The sequence below is a fragment of the Amblyomma mixtum genome, chromosome 8, assembly GCF_055824585.1.
Source record: "Amblyomma mixtum isolate Tamu chromosome 8, ASM5582458v1, whole genome shotgun sequence".
NCBI classification, from domain to species: Eukaryota; Metazoa; Arthropoda; class Arachnida; order Ixodida; family Ixodidae; genus Amblyomma; species Amblyomma mixtum.
In genome coordinates, this window is record NC_143019.1 from 88,837,032 (window position 1) to 88,844,362 (window position 7,331).

At 46.8% G+C, this 7,331-nt stretch overlaps 2 non-coding genes across 2 annotated transcripts; both read left to right on the plus strand.

Annotated features, from left to right (window-relative positions):
• The first annotated feature begins 6,468 nt into the window (after positions 1–6,468).
• TRNAP-CGG (transfer RNA proline (anticodon CGG)) lies at positions 6,469–6,540 on the plus strand. Its single transcript has one exon. It is a non-coding gene; the product is annotated as a tRNA-Pro (tRNA).
• A 483-nt stretch (positions 6,541–7,023) lies between these two features.
• TRNAP-AGG (transfer RNA proline (anticodon AGG)) lies at positions 7,024–7,095 on the plus strand. The gene has a single exon. It is a non-coding gene; the product is annotated as a tRNA-Pro (tRNA).
• The last annotated feature ends 236 nt before the right edge of the window (positions 7,096–7,331 follow it).

Genomic DNA, 7,331 nt, shown 5'->3' on the forward strand with positions numbered 1-7,331 from the left:
GAAGCGACGGCAGCGGCGACGGCTATTGGTCGGTTCGGGCTCGAAGGCATTCCAAAATCTGGAATGTCTCCGCGTAGCTCCGTCGACTCGAATGTCATCCCAACCGAATGCCGTTCAAAAACGTCGTGTAGCAGCGCACGTTTGGCAGTCGAGTCGAATGACATTCGGTTGGAAGGCATTCGAAACGCCCGTGTAGCATGGGTATAAGTCTTTTCTTGCGCTAGTAGCTACCAAGCATAATCAATCCCACGTTTGTTTTGCTGCCACATAAATTGCTGATGATCGCCCACCCCCCCTCTCCTTTCTTTACTGTTGTTCCGGTTTATCATAATGACGTAGTCGTGCCATGGGGAAAGTGTAAAAAACCAAGCAACCTCTAAGGGAACCGGCGGGACCTTGCTAGGGGGGGGGGGGGGGGGGGGGTATGCTTGGGAAGTCCGCCACTAATTGTTAGAGTCGCCTTCGGGAGTTCACAACAGAGCTTTTGTGTCATGTTAGTAACCGAGCGAGTGGACACCACAAAATCAGTGAATTATCTTATCTGGTAAAGATACATGTGGTAACTTTGAAACACGGACAAAAGAAAACAAAAAAACACAGGGCGGTGTCCTGTGGTTTTCGTGTGCACACGCTTCGAAGTTAGCGCCTGCATTTTTTGAGGAACGTATGCCAAGAAAGTGAACTTTCTTCCCAGTTAATAAGCTGGTTAACTTCTTAACTATTAGAGCCAGGCACCTATTTACAACTATGAGTTTTTAGCTGGCTGCTGGTAATAGCAATATCAGTTTTTAAAAATTTCGAAATCACAGTTGGCGTCGCACACCTGCCTGGAGGTAATCGCGCGACTGCGGGGAGTGCTCAGCAAAGTCCATAAAATTGCGTCACTCTATGGCGCAGGTTCCACGTGACCTTTTCTGTCCCGCTCGCGCTGCGGTTTTCTCCAGTACTAACGGTGGCCGCTGTGCAAGGCGACGAGTCGCTGTGAAGGCTACGTTGAAACTGCGCTGTGGAGTGACGGGGTTTTAGGCTTATTCATATTCCCATTAGGTCATGGCTGGTTATGTACTATGGCACTCAATACGACTTGCGACACGACAGAATTCAACCCACTCATGTTTGGACTTTATACAAGAAAAATGTGTCTTCACACAGACCCCGCAAGTTGCACAAACATTTAGTGTTATACTTCCAGATGCATAAATTTCCAGCACTGTTTTTTTTAAGCGGGGGTGATTGCCTTAGGGCATAAAACGATATGCAATGACAGATGAGGATGCCTAAATAAATGAGAAAAGACTCGCTGATCTAATTAAATCGAGCAGTGAACGCTGATGAGGTCCTTGTGTCCAAGCGGTGTATGAAGCACTGTTGTCGGGCGAAAGACCCGCTGCCGCCAGATGCCGAATTTGATTGTCACTATTATAGAAGTGAGCTCGCACGACATCTGGTGCATTGCATATTGACCGCCCCAGTCACTGCACTTTCTTCTACCAATTCATCTCCTTCACCCCTTGTATCATAGCGCAGATGCGGTGTCCACTTAGACGGAGCTTAATTCTGCCTTCCTCCCCTTCCCTTTCCCCTGTGTGGAGCAGCTGGCCAGGGCCATGCTACCACCGGCCGACCTATCCACCTTTTCCTCTCATTAAAATTCCTTTATCTCTCTCTCTCTCTCTCTCTCTCTCTGTGCCTTCCTTTTCTTTATGCCCTCACTCTGGTGAAAGTGACCTGAGAGAAGTAAAACAAGCAAATATCTTCCACCGGCGCCTACGGTCTGAAACGAATTCAAGCTGCAGACCGGAAAGGCGACGCAGCTAACGCTGCTAAAACATCCTGACCAGCTCTGATTTTTGACCCTCGTTTGGCTTTCCTTACTAGATTCCCTTAGTATATTCGACTTCAGTAATGTCATCATATAGGGCATAAAAATATATATTTCTTCCATTGATATTCGCCTGAGCAAAGAATAGATGATGTAAAAAGGCCATATGTTTCGAGGAATAATGGCTTCGGGATGTGCTCGCATGTAAGGAGAAACGGTTAAGAAGACTTCATTCAGGGCAGCTGCGTTAGGTGCGCTAGGGCGGCGAAGCGATCGTGGGGGCGCATACTTTTTATAACGTATCTCCAATGTGGTGTGCCTCCATAATGGCCGCCGAGAAATCGCAGCGTTCTACGGTTTTTGTGTGAGGCGTGCGTAGGCGTTCATTTTGGTCCAAACAACGACTACATTCTTTTCAGTGCTTGGGCGTAGCCGTCGCTACCACTCGGCACCTATCTTAGCGCAACGCTCGTAGCCCACTTCGGTTGCCTTCTGTAACGTATCAGCATCCACTGCGGTCTTATCTGTTAGTTTTAGGATTTGCAGCGAAAGGACACCTAACCCAAGCAACAATGTAATCTGACTGCTGCCAACGAAACGAGGGTTGCGAAACGCCGTCTCGAAATAAGGCCTTCGCTTAGGCGCCTTTAATGACTGCTGACGCACGTAAAGCCCTCTCGGTGACAAGTGCCAGCAATTCGTCTTTGTGGGAGAGAGTAGCACACCGATAAAAGAGTCTCCGTGCAAAACGCTGCTTTAAGGAACATCGAAAGCCAAGCCAACCCAACTTGGTGAAGGATGATGTTGCAGCAGCAGTATGAGGATGGCAGGCAGACTTAAAAAAGCACAAGAAGACTTTTACAGAGAGGACTCTCGTCCCGTCTGTGTGTTCCTTTGTGCGATCGTTGGTTTGGCTGCCACCATGAAGCTAGAACGAGCCAACTATAGCGTTACTATCAGCCAGAGGTCCACGAAGCAGATCTACCTGATACCTGTAAGTACAAGTAATAAATTATCGTGGTTTGAATAATGGCACCTATTCACAATAGATGAACACATTAGATGATAACAAAAAGCTAGAAATAAGGAATTATGACAAGCATACAACCATGAGTAACCTTTAGATCCATGCAGGAGAAGTTACACATGGCCTTTTTTCTTTCTTTTGGTTCGCCAACTCTCGCCGGCTGTGGTGCCGCTTGCATGCAACACAGTGACGAGACGCGCGTGACAACACCAATCACTTACGAGTTTTTTTAACGCGATACTTCTAACCTTCTTTCCGTCTTCACATTCGGAATCAAACCGCAAGGCCGATAATATATCGATGAGACATTGGGACCAATTCCATTTTCGTTATTTCTGGACTTCCGATGTGTATCACATTTCACAATGCACCTGCAGTTGGTGAAATAAATGAATATATATATAAATGTCGAAATATTGCTACACAGTTGGAATAGCTATGCTTGTTCGCCACTTATATAACATCAGCCAGGTTCAACAGAAAAGACATCGTGCACACAATCGTCAGGCGCTTATTTAACAAATATGAATTTATAAATAAAGTTACCTATGTTAACTTAAAACAAAGTTACTTGTGTGCCATGCTTTTCACAAGGACTATCTGCAGATTTAGATGCGTACCTTTGTTTCCAGAATGTTCTTTATTCCATATTTACGTTATTGCCTGAGGCACAAGTTCTTTTAATGGTGCTATGAATGAAGTTTAGTTTCAGTCGTGGCCCACATGGCAATATAGGCACGGCTGCAACGTTAACCCGAGGAGAAGCGATAGCATGAGTGATTGTCGACACGAAGCGTTGGTCAAGGAGTATGACTCTCCCTTCGGGTGCGAGAGGTCCCGGGTTCAAAACCCGGACGTGCCCGACAGTTTTTTTTACATAAGCTCTCAAAAAGAACAGCCGAATAAGCCAACGTGGAAGCTTCATTGGCAGCAATCCGGAGTAGATAACGTCACCGCTACGTCACTACTGATGTAAGGGGAACAGAAGTTCTGCGAACCTTATACGCGTACGGAAACTGGTGCGGAATGCATGCACTCCTGCCCTAAAAACGGTGCACATGTGGTTCCAGAGGTTCCACGTCTTCAACTGTGCCTGTTACGTGCTCTTCGAAGTAACGGAAAACTCATATTGACTGCGAAAAGAAAAGAATTCTTCGTCATACTACGACAAACTCTTATGCATGAAATGCTGTGTACATACACTGTGTGTCACACAACATCAAAAAAGTGGCGATACACATCAGCCATTTATTTTTTATGGAGAAAAATTATGAACTGAAGATTACGTCGGCTGAAATCGTTGGACAGTAACGTTGAAAGGCTTGTCGTAGGCTCGTTAAGAACAATAATTTAGCCGTCTATGACTATCGAGTGCCGAAGTTGTTCAGCGCACTATAGCGGATTCTCGAATTGGCTCGTTGGTGTACGGGGAAAACACGTAGACCAACGAGCCAATTCGAGAATCCCGTATAGTGCGCTGAACTACGTAGATGCGCTGCAAATAGCTTTTTTTTTGTGGATACACACACACCTATACAGGGTGCCCAGGTTAACTTTAGCCCAGGTTTAAAAGGTAAGGTATTTTAGGTAGGCCAGGGAAACCATTTACATGAACCTACAACCGACTTGCGCATCAAAGGCAATTTTTTTGTGTTGTTAGTAATTAAGGAGTACTTAAGGTAAATTTTTCTAAACGCCAAAATATGGACTTTAGACGGCAGATGTGAATAGCAAAGCTGGAGGGCACCTTCAGAAACCCGCATTCTATTTATTTGTGATAAAGAAATCCTACCGCGTACCTTTTTCCGAAGCTTCAAAGGAAGTCCGCGAAAAAAAAATCACGTGACTAGCGCATTCGAGCGCCACGACTGTGCTGTTCTCAATCCTGGCTTGAGTGAACGAAATCAGCTGCTGGCATGGCGAGACGACCGCATTGCTCCGGCAGATCGATATGTCGACGGTGGTTGAGGCGCAACTTGCGCCGTCACGCTTGCAGACTGGTTCGCGCGGGCGCCGCAACCACCGTCGACATATCGGCCTGCCGGAGCAATGCGGTCGTCTCGCCATGCCAGCAGCTGATTTCGTTCACTCAAGCCAGGATTGAGAACAGCACAATCGTGGCGTGCGAATGGGCTAGTAACGTTATTTTTTTTGTATTTCGCGGACTTTCACAGCTGTTTATATTTTCTCTTGAGTGATATTGCTAAGCTGCAATTTATGATCTCGCAGAACCTGCCATATGACGTCAACCAGGTCCAACGGTGGAGGCGTCGTCCACATAGACGTCAGCCGACTGTTTAACGGTCCGAAGTTAAAAACAATCGTTACCTTGTATACTTATTTCTTATGATTTAATTCATAGAGACTAGCGAGGAGAGTTACATACGTATTTTCTTGTTGCCTGAACGTTCTTGCCTTAACCACAAGGGCATTTAAGGAGGTCCAGCACAGTCACTTGGGAGTTTTAGAATAGGGGGCCTCAAGCTTTGGGGGCCCCAAGAAGTTTGGGGCGTCGAAGTGCGCATGCGCAGAACGCAAGCCCCGCCCTGGGTCTTGGGTTAACGTTAGCGGTGAACCGTGCGCCCCAACGCTGCTCTACGTTCTAGCAACATGGCGGCGCCCGTCGAAGCGAGCCTCTCACTACACCACCGATTCGTTGTTGTCGCGGCGCTGTGCCCCACGTTCACGGCAAACGAAAGGCACACGAAGCTATCGCTTTGTCTGATGATGCCCTCACCACAAAGTTTTAGCGATAAAACGCCCCAGATTTTCAGATTGCTTCTGTGTTTACAATGCTGCTAGGCTGAGCGAGTATGCATCGTTTGACGTCAGAGAGCGCGCGAGGTTCAAACAGGCGTGAGCCCCAACGCCGCTCTACGTACAGGCAACATGGCGGCGCCCGTCGAAGCGGGGCCTCCCGCTTCAGCACCGATTCGTTGTCGCCGCTACTCTGTGTATTAAGTTCACGGCAAACAAAAGGCACACGAAGCTATCGCTTTGTCTGATGATGCCTTCACCACAAAATTTTAGCGATGAAATGCCCTATATTTTCAGATCGCTTCTGTGTTTACAAAGCTGCTAGGCTTAGCGAGTACGCATCGTTCGGTTGCCGTAGAGATGACTTGCTGGGACGTTCGAATGGACTTTCCCGCCTCAGTAAAAACACACACTTATAATTTTTACTCTTAAATCGTATGTCTGCAATAATAACAGTTTCTGACGATGAAATGAACGCATATTTTAAAATCTTTTTTAAGAGAATCTTTTTGATTTGCCGTAGTGGCGCTGCAGTCGATAAACGCAAGCCTCGCTCTGCTGCGTAGGGGAGACCCCTATTCTAAAACTCACCGGCTCACTCGTACGTAGCGCTGGGGCCCGTATTTCCTTGGGGCCCCCAAGCGTTGGGACTCCCTATTCTAAATCTCCCTACTGACTACAGGACCCCCTTCTGTATAAATTTGTCGGTGTTATATTTTCTTTCTTATTACACTGAACTGATTATGATTCTGAACGGATGAATGAATTCTCCTTGTTCTCAGCGAGGTCAACAACGGCGACGTGGTCACAGCCAGAGCGTTACCCCGAAGTGATGAAGCGTTGGCAGCGGTCTTCTCGGGTCGGCTCGTTGGTCTAGGGGTGTGATTCTCGCTTCGGGTGCGAAAGGTCCCGGGTTCAAATCCCGGACGAGCCCGGTAACTTTTTTTGACATAAGCTGCCAAAAACAAAATAAGAAAACGTGGACGCTGCACTGCCAGCCATCCGAAGACATAACGCCACTGCTACGACACATAGGATGTAAGTAGAAGAAAAGTTCTGTGAACCTTTTACGCGTTTGCGAACTTGCGCGAAATACTTGCACTGCTGTCCTAACAGGGGTACATATGGTTCCAGAAGTTACATTATGGCAACTTTCACCATTATGTGCTCTTTATAATGCGGAATAATCAGGTTCACTTAGAAAGGATAATTCTTTGTCATACCAGAGAACACTATTAGCCATCAGCATGTCTGACACGTTTCACTTCTGACGGCAAAAAAATAAGTACATAAGCTGAAGACGTCAAGCAGCAACGTTGAAAGGGTTGCGGTAGGAGATAGTTAACAGCGCTATTGCAGCCGTCAAGGTCATTGTTATCCGCATGTAATGCAACACACTCTGGCTGGCTTTCGGCCTGGCTCGTTGGTCTAGGGGTATGATTCTCGCTTAGGGTGCGAGAGGTCCCGGGTTCAAATCCCGTACGAGCCCGTGTCTTTTTCTTCTCTTCTCTTTTTTTGCTCCTTCTCTCTGGAAGAGGACAGGTGACCAAATACGTGAAACTAATTTTAGCATCATCTTGATTAGAGCAGAAAGTTCGGCGTGTTGGTTCAAATGCATGGTAGGTAATAGCGCAAGAAAAGACGAAAGGAAAAGATCATAAAGGTAAGTCTTTTCTTGCGCTATTAGCTATCAAGCATAATCCTTCCTACGTTTGTTTTGCCGCC